General features: G+C 37.5%; 1 protein-coding gene and 1 non-coding gene across 2 annotated transcripts in view; both read left to right on the top strand.

Moving 5' to 3' along the window:
• The window catches only part of GRID2 (glutamate ionotropic receptor delta type subunit 2), a 1,620,720-nt gene that overhangs the window by 481 nt on the left and 1,598,032 nt on the right, over positions 1–22,207 (top strand). The window lies entirely within an intron of this gene.
• On the top strand, positions 5,999–6,071 carry TRNAS-AGA (transfer RNA serine (anticodon AGA)). Its single transcript has one exon. It is a non-coding gene; the product is annotated as a tRNA-Ser (tRNA).

Here is a 22,207-nt window from a genome sequence, read left to right as displayed (position 1 = left end):
GGGGGAACAGAGAGTCATCTGCGGAGCGAAAAGAGCTGGGGTGGGAGATGGGGGTGGGCGAGAGCTCCCTTCGGATCGAACAGGTGGTTTTGCAACGTGAGCGGGCCGCGTTCGCCGCAGCGCGTGCGGCGGTGACGGGGTGCTGGCGGCGCCCCCAGCCTCCTGCTCTTCTTGCTGTCCTCTCGGCTTTGCGGTACTCGCGCCGAGTCGCCGCCACCGTGACGGGAGGGGCCGGCGGCCGTGTCGCCGAGGACCGGGAGCCGCGCACCTCGCTGCCCAGCTCGCGCTCGCCGGGCCTGGCGCGGCGACGAGACTGGCCTCCGGCGCCGGGGGAAAAGCGGGAGCAGAGGCGCGCGGGCTGCCCTCGTGGGCTGCCTCGCATACACCTGCCTCCCCTCGCCGTCAACTCGCGAGTTGCAGCGCCAGGCCGAGAGCAAAGGCGCTGGGGCTCGGGGTGGCCTGACTCCGGGAAGGACGCCGAGCCGGCTTGGAGATGCTTGTGGCCCCACCTATTGGCAACCAGACGGGCCGGGACTGGCCGCGGCGGGCGCTGGCGCGGGGGCGGGCGCGGGTGGGGGCTGCGCGTCATTATCATGCACCGCGCTCGCGGCTTCAGGCTCCAACTCTTCTCACTTGCTAATCCGTGAGAGCTGAACGGAGACCGGCTCTTGCAGCCTTCTCTACGTTAATACGATGATTTCCTTTTCGGAAATAGCGTCCGCGGGCCAGCGCGGTTCATTTACTGCGCTGAGGAGAGGCCCCTCTTGGGGAATTTTTCTGGGCACAAGACTTTTATCTGTCCACACGGTTTGATGGTCTGCAAATTGAGGCGACAGATGGGTCGCAGCATCTCCCCATTCCGTCCCTCTGGCCCTCCCCCGAGCAACACACACAGACACGCACGCGCGCACGCATACTCCCCCTTTCCCCCAACACACACACACACACACACACACACACACTCTTACGTCCTGAAAGGGGAACCTGGTGCAGGTGGAGGTTGTGTCTGCCTTAGCCAGGGATTTCTCTTTGGTGTGTGAACCCATGGAGGCCAGCCTCAGCTCCAGGGGGCTCCCTCTCTTGGTCTCAGAGGCTGTCTTTGTAAACATGTCTGCCATTCTCTATCGTTTATATCAATAGAATCACATAGGTCCCTGTGCGAGGAGTAGTAAGGTCAGGGTTCAGAAAACCTTGTACGTAGTCATTTAGTAAATTAATCACTAGATAGCTTGCCTACTAGATCACATTTTGCCTGGGGGCAACAGTGCCTGTGGGTTCAGAACTTTTCAGGGAGAAATTGTGGCCTCATTGAGAGGTTCAGTAATGTTCTGATAAGAGTTCAGAAATGACGTATCCCCCTGTTAAAGAAATGACTTACATTTAATTTATATCCAGTTGTAAATGACTGAAGCAGGAACACAGATTTATATTATCACAGTACCTTTACATTCACATTGTGTTTAGGAGTTTCTGCCTTATGCTCTTCATTGCTCAGAAGCGAGGGTGTGGATAAATGGTTATTTTATTGCTTATTCAGTGGTCTACACGATAAGTACTTTACTTGCAAACACCTGCAGCTGTTACTGTCCTCCAGCAGATGAAAACTGTCTTGCAATGCAGTCTGGTCATTTGTTTCAAAACAGAACACAACTATTGTATTTTTTCCTTTGAGTTCTATCAGTTAGTATCGCATGGCTTACTTATTTATAACCTGACCTGCCACCGCAAGTCACTGTGTGCAAATTAGAGATTTCTTTAGAAAGCTGATTGTATGCATTAAATGTATATATTGATGCTACCGAAACAGTTACTTCTCAGATAATTTGACTTGAATTCATTTAGTACATTACACAAGAGAATTACCTTCTTTATAGACTACCCAATATTGCCATGAAACTAGCAAATTAATAGTTGTTTCAGATGCTTCATATCTTTTATAACATACTGAAAAATGTTACCTCCTAAATTAAAAAAAAAAAGATCAAGTGTAATTTATGTGCATGTCAGAGGTTAAAATCCGCTTTCTCTTCCACCCCCATCCTAGCTAAACTATAATAAATTAAAAACTGAGTGACTATGTCGAAATTTTTAAAGTATCAGTTAATAGTCTTTGGATCAGTTTACTTACTTGGTTGAGTAGGAAAAAATAATTATCTCTAGGGGGATAGTCTTCATTTAAGTATTTAATTGTGAGAAATATGCTTATGGCAAACATATTTTAGGACTAAAGGGATAAAAGTGATGAAACTGGAGGGGAAGTGAATATTTCAACTCTATAGATAAAAAGAGATATGCAGAAATGAAAGGTTCTCACAGCCTCATGTGATGTGTTCAGGTAGAAAGTAGCTGCAATATGTAGTTCAGGCGAGCTGGAAAGATAAAAAGACACTGCTCTAATAGGTTCTTTAAATATTGAATCTTTTTGGTATAAACCAAAGTGTATGCATGAAAACCATCTCTTCCTGTTTGTTTTTATTTCATGCAGGTATTTTTTTTAATAAAATCAATTGTATATTTTAAATTCATATATTTTTGAGCATATTAGTTCACTGCAATGATGAGATATAATGGTTAAACTCTAATAACTTAAATGAAAATGTATTTATTAGTCAAAGTGAACTAATGTAATTACTTTGAATTTCTGTTAAATCATATTTTAAAGATAATTGATAATTATAATATTCTTGTTTAATACAAGTGTACATGCAGCACATGCACAGTGTTTTGAAATACATCACCCCAGTTGTGATCTTCTTTGCCCCTCCCACAAGGAAAGATCTTTTGACATATAAAAACTGTGCAATTTTGAATTATGCTTCTACTTTGAGCTTGTGCATTGATTGAGTAATTTCATCAGACTCACATTACTTGATTGCTTAGAAGTTTCCTAATGATCTGCATTCTGTAGGAAGAACCAAAAAGTCGTGAGTGGAATGGCAATGATATTGTGTTTTATGAGGCTATTCAAAAGTCGCTCTGATTTATGTAGCTAGAAAGCTCCAAAGTCTTTGAGATTAGCCACACTGACTGCTATTTTCTTCATACATCAGTCGTCCTACACTCTTTACTCCCTAAACACAACAGGAGTTTAGAGCACTGCTTTAATTAAGCAGGGATTAGGTGGCATTTCCAGTCAACCACACAGTTTGTGTCTTGCTTCATATCTAATACAGAGGATCTCATGTTTTAACAGTTTAATGTGTGCTCATTTCTTATCTGGTTCCTGTGCCCACAGAACTGATTGAGATGAGCCATCCTCAGTTACATATCTCTACAAGGGAATGCAAACAGTGTACTTATTCATGTATTACAAAAACCACTAGCATATTTTTATTGTTATCGATCATGGTAAAATACCTTATGCCAGAAGGGAATATAAATAAAGCACTTATGCATGTTTTTCTCATAAGCAAATGATACTTTGTCCTTTGAGATAATAATCATCAACTATGACATGTTTGAGAAGCCTAAGACAATTCACAGAATATTTTCATCATGAGAAAGTTTAAAGTATAAAACTGATGGGTGAATAAAATGTGTCACCACATTATAAACATTATAAATATAATTGATGGCAAGTTTAAAGCATTAATTTTCATTACTGCTGCACTGAGGACAGGTTTATCAAATAGAGAATGTTGTGGCATTTCCAGAAGTTGTTCTGTGTCTTCTGTCAAATTGTTTCAATTCTTCACATGATTTTCATTGGTTAATGATAGCCTTCAGGAGTCATCAAGAACTCTCTACTGTATAAGATATTTCAGTGATTTAAGTTATTCTTTTATTATTTACAATAGTTGTTTGCTCCCTAAGTTATAGATAACTTATACTGTAAACTTCTAGAGAGTATTAAGAAGTAGCTTCTGGATATAAAATTGGGGTATACTTTATAATGTATACTTTTTTGTGTCAATAATACAGTTATTTGAAGTGCAATTCAGATGTGCATTAAGTTAGTGTTATTAATCAACAGTATCAACTGTGACATGATTAATAAGCCATTACACTGAGGACCTTTGCTTTCTACTCAAAGTGAAATGTACATCTGATAAGTAGCTCCTATAAATTTTAATTCAAATATGAATAAAAATCAAAATCATTAACTTTCAACTTATCTAACAATATAAATCAGTTGAGGTTATTAAAAGTAATGGAAGGTGCATTATATTTAATTCTAATCGCTAAGGCTAAGTTCACCATACTGCAAGTTTATCTCAAAAATATGTAATTTTAAAACCACATTTTAATGCAGAAGGTTGTTTTCCTTCACTTGCATGCAATACTTTAGTATTAAAAAGTAAAGTATTTGGCGCTACTATTAGATATTCATGATACTTCAGACAATAGCATATTGGTGGGTAACGATACTTAGCTTGACTACAAATATAATGTTTATTAGAAGTTACATTTTGTGGCCCTATAAAGATAATTTTGCCATTAGGTGTCACTGCATTCTGAGCTGTTCCTTTGTAGTCCTACTTGAAAATCACATGAATTATTTTTCTTTTTTAATTTTAGCGAAAAGATGCCATTTAATTAGGATTGTGATACTTTAAGATACAGGTAGTCTTTATTTTCAAATGAGAAAAAGAAATGCTATCACTGACTCTTGTAAGAATTTAATTCTAGGGCATATCAACATTCTATATTCTCTAGATTCGATTGCTGGATTTAGTGGTGTAAATTTTTCACAAAATTAAAATACAGCAGAAATATACTCTTATGCTAAGACTATGTGAGAAACTAAAATTCCAAATAGTATGTAAATACGCTTAATAGTGCTGGTCTAAACAGACATTACGGCAACTCACTCCAGTACTCTCGCCTGGAAAATCCCATGGACAGAGAAGCCTGGTAGACTACAGTCCATGGGATCGCAAAGAGTCAGACACGGCTGAGCAACTTCACTTCACTTCTTCAAACAGACATTAGTAACTGCTTACCTAGGAAACAATTTGGGTCCCAAACTGATTGATGTTTGTAACATGAAACACATACAGAGCTGTGAAAAAGAAAATGGGCACAAATATAAATATATTTACAAATGCCAGCCATTGAATTTTGTGAATGATCGTGTATATTTTCAGATAATTTTGCCATGGGAAATATTAAGTTTTATGTATTATATCAATTTCTTCCACACACATACCACCACCACCACAACTACCACTACCACAAGCACCATCAGGTTTGTGTGCTAATATAAAACCAGTGTCTATTATCAAGTAGAAATTTTCCTGTTTATTTGACTTGTTTGAGAGGCAAAATCTTTCTTCTGGCATATCCTATTATTAAGACTAATAGAGAGTGAAACTAAGGTCAACTTTGACCTGATACATTAGTTTTAATGTTGGCAAATCACATAATTAGAGAATGGAATACTGGGTTAAATGAATGAACAGTTTATCATATTATGTTAGACCTTGCCCTGTGCCAATATTTAATAAACTAGTTGGAATAATATATTATTAAAATTCATAGTAAAAAGTGATCAGATGGATATCTGAAGGATAAGGGGAAAAAAAGACTAGAGTAATCTGGGATTGGTTATTAAGAAGGCATCTGTGGAGTTAGGTCATTTCAATTGGTGAATTTTAGCATTTGGATGTGGACAGAAATTTTAGAAAATGTGAAAAACAGAAGGAGGATATAATACAGTAAAAAATGTTCTGGATTAGAATTTTGAGGGTTTAGGGTTAAGTACCAGTTTTACCAATAACTTATTGAACTATATTGGGAAGCTATTTATTTTCTTTAGTCCTTGTTTTATTAACCCTAAAACAAGCTTTAGATTAATGTTCATTTAAGCTCTACAATTACATGACCTAAAATGAAGACAAATTGCTATATTTTAGAAGAGATACAGTCAAGTGTGGTTCAAACAGCCATTTTTAATAGTTAGGTTTAGAGTGAATTAAAAAAAAAAATACAAGGGGAAATAGGTGGAGCACAGAACCTTAAACCTTCAAATTAAGGACCCCTTAATATGAAGATGACTTCCTTGGTGGCTCAGATGGTAAAGCGTCTGCCTAGAATGCAGGAGACCCAGGTTCAACTCCTGGGTCAGGAAGGTCCCCTGGAGAAGGAAATGGCAATCCACTCCAGTATTCTTGCCTGGGAAATCCCATGGATGGAGGAGCCTGGTAGGCTACAGTCCATAGGGTTGCAAAGCGTCAGACACGGCTGAGCGACTTCACTTTCACTTTTAATATGAAGATATTTTTGGTATGAACAAGAATTATTGTATATTCGTTAATCAGATATTCTAGATAACTTCAGTATCAGAAGAGAGAGCTGGGTTTGTTTTCTTATTTTACATTTTGTGTTTGTTTTCTGTAGGGTTAGTATTAAGATGTTAACATACAGTGCTAGTATATCCCACAATACTAGTGTACTTTCAGGATGACTGGAGGAGTGAGTAGTCATGTTCTAACCAGCGGGGACTACTGGAGCCCTTAGAATTTACTGAGTCGAAGTGCATCAGGAATATTAGAATGCATTTGGCGCCACTCAAAAATGTAGTGTATAAAAGAAATAGCCAGTGTTTCTTCAGTGTTCTTCATCGTTTTGGGTTCCTGCCCCAGGTATTCCTGCTTTTACCCTACTGTTGTTCACGAAATGGTTGTCAGTGTGAAGCTGAGGCTGGGTTGACTCATTGAAAGCCTTCCTGAGTGAATAGAAGGAAGCCAGAGGCAAGCACAAAGAGCACACAAAAAGCCTCCCTGTGTGTTAAACATTTTACAATCACTCTGTAATCAAGATCCTTATTAACAGATATTTTTATTCATGAAAAAAGATTGTTATTAATTTTATTAAAGCAATTGTTAAATTTTTCTTCATCCCCAGATGTAATTTTTTTCTTCATCCCCAAAGTAATTTTTAAAATAATAATTTTATTGCTCTGAATTTTATTTTATTGCTCCGAATACTTGATTTTTCCCAAGTAATCTTGAAAAGGTGATTGCTTCATTATCAAAATCATTATAATTCTTTAAATTAGTTCCCTAAACCCACAGGGTAAGGTGTATATTATTATCAATATGCAGTATGTATGCTCTTTGGGAGAATAGTATATCATCCAACAGACATTTATTCTGGACCTGTTCTCTAAGAACGACTGTTTTTTAGGTCCTGGATTTAAAATGTGGAACAAGTAAACTAATATGCCCTTATATTTAAGTAATTGCATTCTCATGGGGGTAGCAATACATGTTATAATGTCAGGTAGTGATAAATGCTTTAAGAAAAATGAAGGAATGGCACTGTATTTTGAGTAGGGTGGTCTGGTAAGACCTCCTGAAGAGATGATTATTGGAGCAGAGACTTGATTCCAAAAAAGGAAATTAGCCATGTGGGTATCTGATGAAATAGGATTTCAGCCAGAGGGCATAGCAAAGGCAACTGCCCTGAGATAAGACACTAAGGAATCTGCTTAATTCTTTTAAGGAACATCTTAAAAGTCAGTATGAAACAAATGTGTAGAGAGCAAAGCAGAGAGTAGAAGGAAATAAGGTCTAAGAGGCAAATTGGGAAGATCCTATCATAGCTTATAAGTCATGGTATGGTATTTAGATCTGAGTATATAGGATGCCTTCTGGAGAGTTGAGATCAAACACATGATATGTAATACTTTGTGTTTTAGAAAGATAAGTATATCTGCTTGGTTGAACTGATTGAAGTAGTCATAGGAACATTATTATGTACTACCATTTGACAGTACTAAATTGGACTATTCTAATAGTTGGTTGCTGAATTATTTGAGCAGTGTAAGATTGTGGATGTATTTTGAAGTTTATAAAAGAAATAGGATTTTCCAATGAAACTTCTGCTGGGAAAAATCCAAAGACAATAATGAGGTTTCTGAAGTATTTTACCTAAGCAAGCTGGTGACTAAAATTGCAAATATGGGGCAATGGGTAAGTTTTAGATAAAAGTCAAAATTTACATTTATTTTATTTGATATTTCTATTAGACATCAAATTTGAGAATTTAAGTTGGTAATTGATGACATTAGTCTGGAATTTTGGGGGGAGTTAGGAATTCAAGCTGCGCATTAAGAATTCATCATTACAGACATGATCTTTAAAGCAATGGGAGAGGATAGCACTCTTAAGGAATAATTATGCAAAAAGAAGAGGTCCAAGACTATATACCAAAGGGTGTTCCAAAATGTAGAGGTCAGAGTGAGAATCTAGGAGGAGAGAAAGATGTATGATCTGTGAGTCAAGAAGAAAGCTAGGAGTGTGGTGTGTTCTGTAAGCCAAGTGAGGAAAGTATTTCAAGGAGAAAACCAGAAATTCTGTCAAATTTTATGGATGAAACCTGAGACTTGACTACTGGGTTTAGAAGTGTTGAGGACAAAAGTGACTTTGACAAAGTTGCTTTCAGTGCACTGAAGTGACAACATACAGATTGGCAAGGAATCAAAGACTTAATGGGACTTGAGGAATTCAGTGAGCTTTGCTTTAAGGAGAAAAGGGTATGGTGGTAGAGGGAATATGAGGTAAAGGGAGGATTTTATTTTTAATGATCAGAGTTTGGATAGTTAGTAATTTTTTTGAAGTTTAAATCATAAGAAAATTTTCAGTAAGAGGATTCAAAATAAAATATTCATTTTAATTCAGTCCTATTGGATTCTTGAATTTAGATAACACATATTCAAATAGCATTGTGTTTTTGATTGTTGTTTATGTTTTTTGTTTAGTTTTGTAATCTCTGGTCAAGTGATACTGGGCCAATGCCAGTGGAATTAGACAAAGAAACTTATATTAATATGTCCTCTCTGAAACAGAATCAGTTAGTTGTTCTGCAGTTTTGCTTCATGTAGTTTCCCATATTAGGACTCAAATTTAGACAAAAATTTTTTTACCTGAAATTATGAATGTATTATATTTTATGGAGCATTGATATACCATTACAAGTAGAATCAACATTTTGTATTTTAGTATTTGCTAATTTTAGGGACACACCATTTTCCTATATAAATGGCATTAAAATAACGTTAAGATAGCATAAAAGCCTCTCATTATAATAGACACATTTGAATTGAATAAAAGTTTCCCTAAGTAAATTTTATTATGCATTCAATTTACTTAAATCAGTTTGGAACCATTATTGAGTGTAGTTTTTTCATAAGGCAGTACATATTGCCACATAGAAGTTAAATAGATAAATCCATATGATATTAATTTTCAGTAACACATTTAAATATTTCCTTTTATGGAACTTTCACTTCTATTTGTGCTATACCATAGCTGACAGATCTTTAGTCATAGGTGAAAATGAGGAAAGAAAATGTTCCACATTTTCTAACCTCAGAATTCAGCCTTCTGAAAATGAATCTCAGTTCTTTTACTGGTCTCCTACTAATACACACAAGTTATGTATTGATTTTTTAAGTAAAATAAGAATATTTGTATTAAAATAAGAATGCCAATAACAGATGCATTTTATTTTTCTGTGTTCTTTGTCATTTACAGTGGTATCTCCTCTATAGAAACATTTGTCTTATGGAAACAATGTAATGTGACTATCACATGTTTGTTTCTGCTTGGTCACATCTATTGATGTATAAGCATAGAATACATGAACAGTGAGGGGATAGGAGTCCTGTGGTTTGGGCACAGCAATGACTGATAAAGAGGGCAAGCTGGAGCTCAGGAATATGATTAATGAAGTATATAACATCAAAAGATATTTTAAAATTGCTAGTTCTTGCCTTCCTGGGTGGTGAAATATAATCATGTGAAAGAAATGCTTAACAGATTTAAATTCAAATTTAATTTGGAATGAGCCCCTAAAATGCTGACGTGCTTAGTATATTTAACCTTGACATCATTAAAATGACAGGCCCCACAAGGAGCACATTTTAGATGGGCTTATTATCCTAAAAATTGTAGGCTAGGTAATACCTTTGGAACTAAATTGGGACAAGAGAGTGCTATTGTTCTGTGGCATATAGTTCATGGTGAATTGAAATCTGAAAGACTGAATCTTCCTTCTATAATTTCTGCAATCTGACAATCAACACAGTTATGTTAGTGGTGTAGTGGCAATTACTGTCTTGCTCTTCAGTCCAGATTTCTTCTTTGCTATTTCTTTGAAGGTGGTAACAGAAAATAGTGAATTTTCTTCTTAGAAATACCAGCAACTCTCAGCATAGCCCAAGGGAGGCATGCCCTTTATAAAAACCATTACAAATTTGTACTTTAAAAAATTGTGAAAGAAAAAAAAATTAACAAGTGATTAGTGTGCAAGGTGATTCATGCCCAGACTTCAGAGGGATTACTCTTTGGTTTCCTGGTGGTGCAGTCATGTTGGGTTTTGTACACTTTTTTATAATTCATTATTTTCAAGCAGAAAAATCATGATCTACGTCCTCATATTCTATTTGCAGAAAAAAACATTTTAAATGTTACATGAAAACTATGTGAATTTTTTGATTCAGTGCTTACTGAACACCTATTGTGTACACAGTTCAATATGTATTCATGTAAGACCTGGGCTTCCCTGGTGGCTCAGATGGTAAAAAATCTGCCTGCAATGCAGGAGACCCGGGTTTGATCCCTGGGTTGGGAAGAATCCCTGGAGAGGGAAATGGCAACCCATTCCAGTATTCTTGTCTGGAGAACCCTATGGACAGAGGAACCTGGCGGGCTACAGACCGTAGGGTTGCAAAGAGTCGGACACGACTAAGCCAGTAATATACACACATAAGACATGCTTCCCATCCTTTAAGAATTTTGAAGTATATGTGCTTTCTGAGATAATACTTTGGAGACTGAATGTAGAGCAATTTAGGACTCATTGGATGACTGTGGTCTATTATGGCATTGGAATATGTGATAATTCACTAAATGCCACCATTATGCTGCCCTTAAGTTGCCATAAAGCAAACATATATTTCAGAAAAAATATATGGATGGGATAAGGAGATTGCCACCTGTATAAAGTCTTCATTTATAATAGAAATCTCTTTGCTCAGCTTCATGATGGCTAATTATTAACCTTGTTTTACCTCATAGGCTACACAGTCAAAACAGTCATGCCATAGTCAGAGCTAAGGGAAAGTCTCTGTTATTTTTACCTCTTTTCCTTTTTTTCCTTCTATGGATATCAGTAGTTATGCTTTTAGGTCAAGTAAAAGAGGAGATGGCTTTTAGATCTAGTTATCTTGTAATTGGCCTTCCCTTGTGGCTCAGCTGGTAAAGAATATGCCTGTAATGCAGACAACCTGGGTTTGATCCCTGGTTTGGGAAAATCCCCTGGAGAAGGGAAAGGCTCCCCACTCCAGTAGTCTGGCCTAAAAATTCCATGGGGTTGCAAAGAGTTGGACACAACTGAGCAACTTTCACTGTCTATATTGTAATTAACAAAATGAATGAAATTCTTTCTAAATTTAATGCCACATATCATATTATTAAGCTTGGTTTCTTGGGAATGGAGAAATTAAATTACATTTATTGTTTTCTTTTAGAGTTATTAGTATACTATTATCTTGTATTACTAATTGGTATTTTCTTCTAATGTATACTAACCTCCTCAGTGAAAATGACAATTTTATACTATAGCAAATAAAAGAAGAAAAATTTCCAAAAAAAAAAGAAGTAAAACTAGTTAACTTTACAAATCAAGTAAGGTTTGTTGGGAAAACATATTTATGCCAGCTTTTAATTGTGGATATCATTGAGAATAGGACAGACATTGAAAATTGAAATTAACAGTTTGAATACTAACTCTCCAATATTTCTATTTTTCTCCACAAGAGTTCTTGTTGTGGTTGATAAGTGGTTAATAAATAGCAAAACTGGCTGCTCTGATTCTTTCTTTTATTTGTCCTGTCCATCCTTCAGTAGCAATGCTAATGAGCAGTAAAATGGCCAAAAGCAAGGAAGGAGCAAAGGGTTTTAGATAATCCATAAACTGGAAAATCAGCCCCTGAATGCTCATATGCACAGGCTTGCTGAGAAGAAATCGTTTTATTTTCTCAAAATATTGCCCAGATTTTAAGGCTAGAACTTGCTTTTGGCTGCTGAGATTATAAGAGGAATGAAGCTTCCAGGCCACCAAAGAAGAATACTCTGAATGACAGTCTTAGAGCAGGATGAAAAATATTATTATTGGGAAAAGAATGTCCTTTAGGGTTAATGCTGCTGATAGCCAAGACCCCAGGGATTAGCTCAGTTCAAAGTGCCATGTCTACAATGACTTTTTTACAGAGAAAATATGGATATTAGTATTTACTTCTTAAATACTTTAGATATTTTGCAAAAACTGTGTTGGATTGACTGTGCATCAATATAAATTGAATACTGAGTATCTGTATTGTATATTCCCGGTTGGTTTCTAGCTGATGCTACATTATCTACCTTTTAAGGAAACATTTGAATATATTGTACTTAAAAAAGTGTTATGAAGCACAGGGATATATAGTGTTCATTAATATATATAAATGGGACTCAACTATTTTCAGTTTGAATGGGGGAAAAAAGGTGGTCTTTGTAACTTATTCTACCTTATACATTGACCCTCATGGAAAGGAAAATCTGTTTACCCTTGTCACGAGAAAGCAAACAGAAACATGTGGCCAAAGCTGTGGAGTTGTAGTCTGGCAAGAGAGGGAAATGGTAAGCAAGTCTATTTGGAAGAAACCTTTGGAAGAAACCTTGTTACAGTGAAGGATAGGGCAAGAGAGGAGTCTGGAAGTTAGGAAGATCCCTATGAGGTCTACAGTAATTCTGAAAAAAAAAAAAAAAGCAAATGAAGCAACTGACAAACAACTAATCTCAAAAATAAACAAGCAACTCCTGCAGCTCAATTCCAGAAAAATAAACGACCCAGTCAAAAAATGGGCCAAAGAACTAAATAGACATTTCTCCAAAGAAGACATACGGATGGCTAACAAACACATGAAAAGATGCTCAACATCACTCATTATCAGAGAAATGCAAATCAAAACCACAATGAGGTACCATTTCACGCCAGTCAGAATGGCTGCGATCCAAAAGTCTACAAGCAATAAATGCTGGAGAGGGTGTGGAGAAAAAGGAACCCTCTTACACTGTTGGTGGGAATGCAAACTAGTACAGCCACTTTGGAGAACAGTGTGGAGATTCCTTAAAAACCTGGAAATAGAACTGCCTTATAACCCAGCAGTCCCACTGCTGGGCATACACACTGAGGAAACCAGAATAGAAAGAGACACATGTACCCCAGTGTTCATTGCAGCACTGTTTATAATAGCCAGGACATGGAAGCAACCTAGATGTCCATCAGCAGATGAATGGATAAGAAAGCTGTGGTACATATACACAATGGAATATTACTCAGCCACTAAAAAGAATACATTTGAAACAGTTCTAATGAGGTGGATGAAACTGGAGCCGATTATACAGAGAGAAGGGAGCCAGAAAGAAAAACACCAATACAGTATATTAACACATATATATGGAATTTAGAAAGATGGTAATGATAACTCTGTATGTGAGACAGCAAAAGAGACACAGATGTATAGAACAGTCTTTCGAACTCTGTGGGAGAGAGAGGGTGGGATGATTTGGGAGAATGGCATTGAAACATGTATAATATCATATATGAAACGAATTGCCAGTCCAGGTTTGATGCATGATGCTGGATGCTTGGGGCTGGTGCACTGGGATGACCCAGAGGTATGGTACGGGGAGGGAGGTGGGAGGGGGGTTCAGGATGGGGAACACGTGTAAACCTGTTGTGGCTTCATGTTGATGTATGGCAAAACCAATACAATACTGTGAAGTAATTAGCCTCCAATTAAAATAAAAACATTTATATTAAAAAAAAAAGAACACACACAAAAACTTAGGCCAAGAGATGTCTAGCTTTGTGTTATAAGCTGTTTATAGTGGTAGTGTGGTAGATGGAGGCCAGAGAAGACTTTGGCAGTACTCTGGGTGATTCTTGGTGAAGGGTTGTGCCCAGCCACTGCAAATGGGAATGGAGAGGAGAATTTGCTTAGAGGGGAGAATAATTTATCAACTCGTCATTCTTTACTTGCTGCTGTTGCTGCTGCTAAGTTGCTTCAGTCATGTCCCACTGTTTGAGACCCCATAGACGGCAGCCCACCAGGCTCCCCTGTCCCTGGGATTCTTCAGGCAAGAATACTGGAGTGGGTTGCCATTTCCTTCTCCAAAGCATGCTAAGTCGCTTCAGTCATGTCTGGCTCTGTGCAACCCCATGCACAGCAGCCCACCAGGCTCCACTGTCCATGGAATTCTCTAGGCAAGAATACTGGAGTGGGTTGCCATTTCTTTCTCCGAATCTGTGTACTGCTGCTGCTGCTAAGTCGCGTTAGTTGTGTCCACCTCTGTTTGATTCCATAGACGGCAGCCCACCAGGCTCCCCCGTCCCTGGGATTCTCCAGGCAAGAACACTGGAATGGGTTGCCATTTCCTTCTCCAGTCATTCTTTAGAAGTGGGTGTAAAAGAGGAAAGTCTAACATCATTCTCAAGTACTATCTTGAGTGACTTAGTGGATGCTCGTGCTGTTCACCAACACGGGAGGCCGAGAAAGAGGAAAGAAGCTTGAGTTTGGACTGAATTCAAAATTATTTTGGCATGATTGTGAAGTGTTATATCCCAGACAGCAGCTTCCCAATACCCTCCCGCTTCCTGCCTCAAATGTAGGAAAAAAAAACCATTCTCCATAGTGATCAATTCTGTTTTGATCTAAAAACGGTAACAGTGTTTTTCTGGTCATTCTTTTTTAACTTTTCCCTCAGATCCAATGCCCATAGTGTTATTTCCTATTTAATATGTGAATCGTTTAAAATAATTTTCAACTATTTACATTCAGAAAATAATATTTCTGCATAAGGGCCTTATGATTCTTAGCTTCTGTATATACCTGTTTGACAGTTCAGAATTATTTCTTCTAAATGATATTACTGATTTTAAAAAAATGTATATCTTAATATCTCATTTCATAATATGACTGTACATCTTTTTAATCAAGGTCTGGGACCAATATTAAGAGACTAGTGCTGTTAATTTATTTGATACCCATTTCCAATCAAAGAACTTTAAAATGCAGTGATCTTTGATGATATCTTAGATTATCAAAGTAAAATAAAAATATAATTTAATTACTTGTGCATGATTGCTTTTTTAGTTTCATAATGCAAGTAGAATCTCATTATATAAATTCACAGAATTACATGGAAGGGTTAAAGTATTTCCATAAAATTGTGTATCCTTTAATTACATGTTATCTACAAACAATTAGCTGAAGGGGGGAAAATTGTCCTTCTAGGATGGTGAAGAAGAGCCTGAAATGGGACTAGAGGGATCTTGTTGAGACTTCAGGCCTCATTTATAAGTGTCTCAGAAGTCTGTTTTATGGTTAAGGATCTGTGTTCTCAGATAAGAAATGCTTGAAAACATGGATCTGCAGTCAGGAAAATGTGAAAGCAGAAGCAGTGTGTCTGCATGTGTGTAAAAACACTGGTTGAACTGAAGAGTGGAATGGAGTAGATCCATATCAGCCAGTCTTCTTTCTGTCTCTCTGTCTAGAGTCTAGGTTTTCAGGCTGTTTATATAATATGTACTGCCAATGCTGGAATCCAGTAGAAACTGGAGTAAGCATTAGGTGTGATATTATTTGAACTTAATTTTGTCATCTTGCTCTTTTTTGTTTTTAGTAAGCTGATCAAGTGTGTGAGAACTAAGGATGGAAAATGGAGTGCTCCAGTGGGGAGGAAGGCTGCTGGCATTTCTCAATCTTGCTCTCAGGCTCTCTTATTAGTTTTAGAATAGACCAAGGGATGAAAAATATAAAATCAATGAAGGATAACCTGAGTCAGTTCAGTTATTAAAAATTGTGATGATTGGTAATTTTTGTTTCTTAAAGGGTCATTTTTGTGTAGTACCAAAAATAAAAGCACTCAATTTGATGTCAGAGGTATATATTCAAACCATGTTTTGTTCACTTTGCCACTTCACGGCTTGAAGTCTTTGGATAAGTAATGAGACTCACCATCATCTCAAATGTTCCTGCTTCTGCTTCCTCTCCACTTCATTGGTTATAAGGATAAGCTGTTGTAATGTTTAAAATATAAATTTATGGACTATGCAAATAGTATTCATACTTAAGGAGCTATAACTTGCAATTTAACTATACTGCTAGTCAGTGTCCTGGTTGTGCATTAGAAAATGGATCCCATGCCTGACATTAGACAGGGTTCCCTGTTTATCCTCTGTTCCTAAAATAGTAATTCAGGTTTACATCTATGCTTTTTTACAACATATTAATCAAAGTTGAAAGTTTTTATTAAAGTAACTGAATTTAAGCTTAAGTATTCATTCAAAGGTGACATTTCCCTCTCAAATTACATGAAATAGGTTGCTAACATGTTGTTATCACTGATGCCGATGTTTAGTTATGTTTTGCCCAGTCACACCCTTTCATCTGGAATAGGGTCATCTTGTAACTTATTATCCAAACTGGGAGTCTTTTGAAAGTGAAAATGACAGTATTAAAATTTCCCCTGGGTTGAAAGGGACAGACTAGAGCTGACTGGAGGCAGACCAGGGACAAGGCTGCACTCATTTCAAAACCCTACCTGCAGGCATGTGATTGGTTTGTATTTGGTCCAGCCACCATAGGCAGTGGTTCTGTCTTAGCAACAGATTATTCCTTATCTAAAGGAGGTTTTGGTTTTGTTTTATTTTTAATTACTTAGACCACTTTTCTCCACGGGCAGCAGAAAAGAGGAAAAATAGCTAAGTATAGGTTCTCTTTGTTCAGACAAACATATTTAACTGAATTTTAAAATATCAGACATTAGTATCTGTCATCACTCCCTTTATTCTTCTGCATCTATTCTCCCTAACTACTGTTTGACTGCTGCTGTTAACAGAATTCCCTGGATATTGGCAATTGTATCAGTTCACACCTAACCTCAGATGTTTTGTCTCTGAAACTACATAAAGGACACATTCTCACATGGAGTGAATTGTTCTCAGAAACATAAAGTTTACAACAAAGATTTAGATTTGCTTCATTTTTGCATCCTAAAAGAAAAAAGCATCACCTAAACAAGTTTTTGACGTTTTATTTTTATGGAAATATACCAAATAAGAAGTATTCTTATTATTAATACCAAATAAGAGGTATTCTCTCCAAATAAGAGGAGAATCGCCTTAAGAATTAGAGTTTCAAAGGTGTATATTTAATGTTTTCTTGTTAGAGGGGATAAGCATAAAATATTGGCTTGTGATTTTAAATTAATTACACTGTAACTAGTGTTTAATAGATTCAACCGGTACAGACTTCACTGTCAGAAGTATACCCATTAGTTTGGTGTAAAATTCATTAGATTCTCTTAAACTTCCTTTCCTTTTTCTCTGTTCTGAAGTCTTGTTTTACCTCAAGAAATGATCATGTGATACTCTGCATTGGCCTCTTACCTTCACACTCTCGCTCTTTCCTTGATGGCCTAGTTCATATAAACCTTATCTTCTTTTCTTCACTTTTGGCACCCTGGTTATTACTTTCTGTGATTTTCACATGTGGAACTGGCTTTGAGAGCATTTTCCCCACTCTGTGTCCAAAGAAGACTGCAGCCTTCCTCCTTTCTTTCTCAGTGCCAGTTTTTAGGCTTGGGCTGACCCTGTTCTTTAGGTTATCTTCAATGTAGAAATTGCATAATCATAGATTCTATAGTTGGGAGGAAGGTTAGAAATTGTATATAGTCCAGAGTCCTTTTGCTGATGAGAAAATTGAAAGGTTAAGTGAGTTGAATGCTGCATAGATGGGCATTTTTAAATAGTCTATTAAGCATAATTTTTACTAAAAATACAATTGTAGTCACATCATCAAAGAAGTATTAATGTAGGCTATTGGCCAGGAGATAGAAATAGCCCGATTATGTAGAACTGGATAATTGTTTTCGTCAGCATAAGGTCCATTTTACCTGTGCTCTACTGTACTGCTTCAGAGTGCTGTAATTAATTCCTCTGAAGCTTGCTAATACAGTGTGAGAGGTAGCTAACCCAGTTGTTGGGAAACTATTCCCACAGCTACTAGGGGCAGGAAGTATATGTACCATCTTCTGGGAATTCTCCCAGATTTTAGAGCCCAGCAGTCTAGCCCAGATCCAAACCCTATTCCTCAGCCTACGCACTCCACTCTTGCTTCCTCACAGCATCTTTCCTCTGTTCTCCTCTACGAGACTCAAGTTGGAACTTGTTTCCTTCAAAATTTACAAAAGTTAATTCTGTCTCTAATAAACTATATCACTGTACATGTATTTATTCTTGGTTTTTAATCACTCTTGGACAGTTTATTTCAATGTTTTCAACCTTACTGTTTTCATATGTAAAATGTAAATGTAGCCACCTATAATGAAGAGACAAATGAAAAGTAAATTATATAAGATAAATTGGAAAAAATAAAATAAGACTGGCACAGAATGAATTTTCAATAAAACTTTGTTTTCCTTTTCCTTCTCTGCTTTCCTTCAAAATTTCATAAATAGTTGTGATTAATTGTACATTTTATTTCTGTTTTGTGCACATTTGCCAAATATCTCGAGGCTAGAGTTAATTGATTTTCTCAATTATGTCAAGGAGAGAGGAAAACTATCTGTGAAAATATGGGTTATTTATATTCTCATTTACAAACTCAAAGAGACTTGCTGTTTGCTTAATATGAAAAAAAAACACCTTAAACAAACATGATTTTTAAATCCTTTTTCTTTTTTTGCTTCAGAACTTTCATAAAATAAAGATTTTTTTTTCAAGTTGTTTATAAGCTTATAATCATTTTGGTGCTTGGATCCATTTTGAAAAACAACCCTTCTTTAAGTCTTCTTTCAAATCCAAAAAACTTTATACTTTTTATATCATTAAAGTCATAATATCGTCACCTCATATTACTTTCTGATTCTCAGTTCTAGACAATAATAATCAGTTACTTCATTCAGTTCAGTCGCTCAGTTGTGTCCGAATCTTTGTGACCCCATGAATTGCAGCACACCAGGCCTCCCTGTCTATCACCAACTCCCAGAGTTCACTCAAACTCATGTCCATCGAGTCGGTGATGCCATCCAGCCATCTCATCCTCTGTCATCCCCTTCTCCTCCTGCCCGCAATCCCCGCCCTCCCGCCCCCAGCATCAGGGTCTTTTCCAATGAGTCAACTCTTTGCATGAGGTAGCCAAAGTATTGGAGTTTCAGCTTCAGCATCAGTCCTTCCAAAGAACACCCAGGGCCGATCTCCTTCAGAATGGACTGGTTGGATCTCCTTGCTGTCCAAGGAACTCTCAAGAGTCTTCTCCAACACCACAGTTCAAAAGCATCAATTCTTCGGCACTCAGCTTTCTTCACAGTCCAACTTTCACATCCATACATGACCACAGGAAAAACCATAGCCTTGACTAGATGGACCTTTGTTGGCAAAGTAATGTCTCTGCTTTTGAATATGCTGTCTAGGTTGGTCATAACTTTTCTTCCAAGGAGTAAGCGTCTTTTAATTTCATGGCTGCAGTCACCATCTGCAGTGATTTTGGAGCCCCCCCAAATTAAGTCTGACACTGTTTTCACTGTTTCCACATCTATTTCCCATGAAGTGATGGGACCGGATGCCATGATCTTTGTTTTCTGAATGTTGAGCTTTAAGCCAACTTTTTCACTCTCCTCTTTCACTTTCATCAAGAGGCTTTTGAGTTCCTCTTCACTTTCTACCATAAGGGTGGTGTCATCTGCGTATCTGAGGTTATTGATATTTCTCCCGGCAATCTTGATTCCAGCTTGTGCTTTCTCCAGCCCAGCGTTTCTCATGATATACTCTGCATATAAGTTAAATAAGCAGAGTGACAAATTGCAACCTTGACATACTTCTTTTCTTATTTGGAACCAGTCTGTTGTTCCATGTCCAGTTCTAACTGTTGCTTCCTGACCTGCTTACGGGTTTCTCAAGAGGCATGTGAGGTGGTCTGGTATTCCCATCTCTTCCAGAATTTTCCACAGTTTATTGTGATCCACACAGTCAAAGGCTTTGGCATAATCAGTAAAGCAGAAATAGATGTTTTGCTGGAACTCTCTTGCTTTTTCCATGATCCAGTGGATGTTGGCAATTTGATCACTGGTTCCTCTGCCTTTTGTAAAACCAGCTTGAACATCTGGAAGTTCACAGTTCACGTATTGCTGAAGCCTGGCATGGAGAATTTATGCATTCCTTTGCTAGGATGTGAGATAAGTGTAATTGTGCAGTAGTTTGAGCATTCTTTGGCATTTCCTTTCTTAGGGATTGGAATGAAAAACTGACCTTTTCCAGTCCTGTGACCACTGCTGAGTTTTCCAAATTTGCTGGCATATTGAGTGCAGCACTTTCACAGCACCATCTTTCAGGATTTGAAATAGCTCTACTGGAATTCCATCACCTCCATGAGCTGTGTTTGTAGTGATGCTTTCTAAGGCCCACTTGACTTCACATTCCAGGATGTCTGGCTCTAAGTGAGTGATCACACCATCGTGATTATCTTGGTCGTGAAGATCTTTTTTGTACAGTTCTTCTGTGTATTCTTGCCACCTCTTCTTAATATCTTCTGCTTCTGTTAGGTCCATACCATTTCTGTCCTTTATCAAGCCCATCTTTGCATGAAATGTTCCCTTGTTATCTCTGATTTTCTTGACGAGATCTCTAGTCTTTCCCATTCTGTTGTTTTCCTCTGTTTCGTTGCATCAGTTACTTAATTACTTTCTAATTTTTTAACATCATCATCCACTCCTTTCCTACCTTCCTAATATTTACTGTGCTGAAATGTTTATTTTGCATGTCCTGTGCTTATGGAAAGTAATTCTGTGAGAAAAATTGTGCGCTGATGAGAAAATAAAGGAAAAGAGAAGTCATGGTGATTTGGTTAGCATTTAATTATCCTGGCCATTTTACATATTGGTACTGATTTACTAATTGTTGATTTTTCAGTTAAAGTAGACTTGTCTTCTAAAATTGACCTGTTAATGTGGGTTTAATCAATAGAGCCAGCTCCACAGGTTTATAACTGATTAAAGGTCAGTAAATTATTTGGGCATTTGAGACCAAATCAGCACAATTAGTATAGAACCCTGAATGTAAAATCCACAAATTAATTTTAATTTAAAAGTTCTTTGGTGAAAAAAGACTTTATTGTATTATATGTTTAGAATTATGATTATTCAAAATAAATGGATACATATGTATGTATAGCTGATTCACTCTGCTGTATAGCAGGTACTAACACATTGTAAGGTACTGTAGTGGGCAGCCATTTCCCTTCTCTAGGGTATCTTCCTGACCCAGGATCGAACCTAGATCTCCTACATTGCTGGCAGATTCTTTACCATTTGAGTTACCAGAGAGGCCCTAAAACAACTGTACTCCAATAATATCTTGAAAGAGTACAGCTGGTGTGTTTCTATAGTATTTGGAGGGATCATTGAACTGGTTTGCCTACCTTTGGCGCCACTTCCATAAATTTAAGATTTTAATAATTTATTTTCGCCCTGGTCCTGCTTCATCTAGAGGATACTTGTTGCTTCTCAAACATTTTGGAAGCCTCTGGTTTAACATGAAACTAGCCACTCTATTTGGAGAAGGCAATGGCACCCCACTCCAGTACTCTTGCCTGGAAAATCCTATGAATCAAGGAGCCTGGTAGGCTGCAGTCCATGGGGTCGCTAAGAGTCGGATACGACTGAGCGACTTCCCTTTCACTTTTCACTTTCATGCATTGGAGAAGGAAATGGCAACCCACTCCAGTGTTCTTGCCTGGAGAATCCCAGAGACGGGGGAGCCTGGTGGGCTGCCGTCTATGGGGTCGCACAGAGTCGGACATGACTGAAGTGACTTAGCAGTAGCAGCCACTCTATTAAGGGCAGGGAGAGACTGAAAAAAAAAAAAAAAGCGGTCCACTGCAGATTGCTAGATGGTAGGTTGATAAGCAACAGAGATTAGTTACAGGTTTGTCTTGGGTGGCTGCATCCACTCCCTAGAATCTTAAAAGTTTGCAAGTATACCTAGGAGATACTGTGGCTTTGATTTCAGAACCACTGTAACAAATCAAATATCACTATAAAGTAAGTCCATGAATGTGGATTCTGGTTCATATAAAAGCTATCTTTACATGACACTGTACTAGTCTATTAAGTGTGTAGTAACATTTTGTCTTAAAAAGGGAACAGTGTATGTACCT

This window comes from Budorcas taxicolor, chromosome 6, assembly GCF_023091745.1.
Source record: "Budorcas taxicolor isolate Tak-1 chromosome 6, Takin1.1, whole genome shotgun sequence".
Classification (NCBI taxonomy): Eukaryota; Metazoa; Chordata; class Mammalia; order Artiodactyla; family Bovidae; genus Budorcas; species Budorcas taxicolor.
The sequence above is the reverse complement of the archived record's forward strand: the minus strand, read 5'-3'. Positions and strand labels throughout refer to the sequence as shown.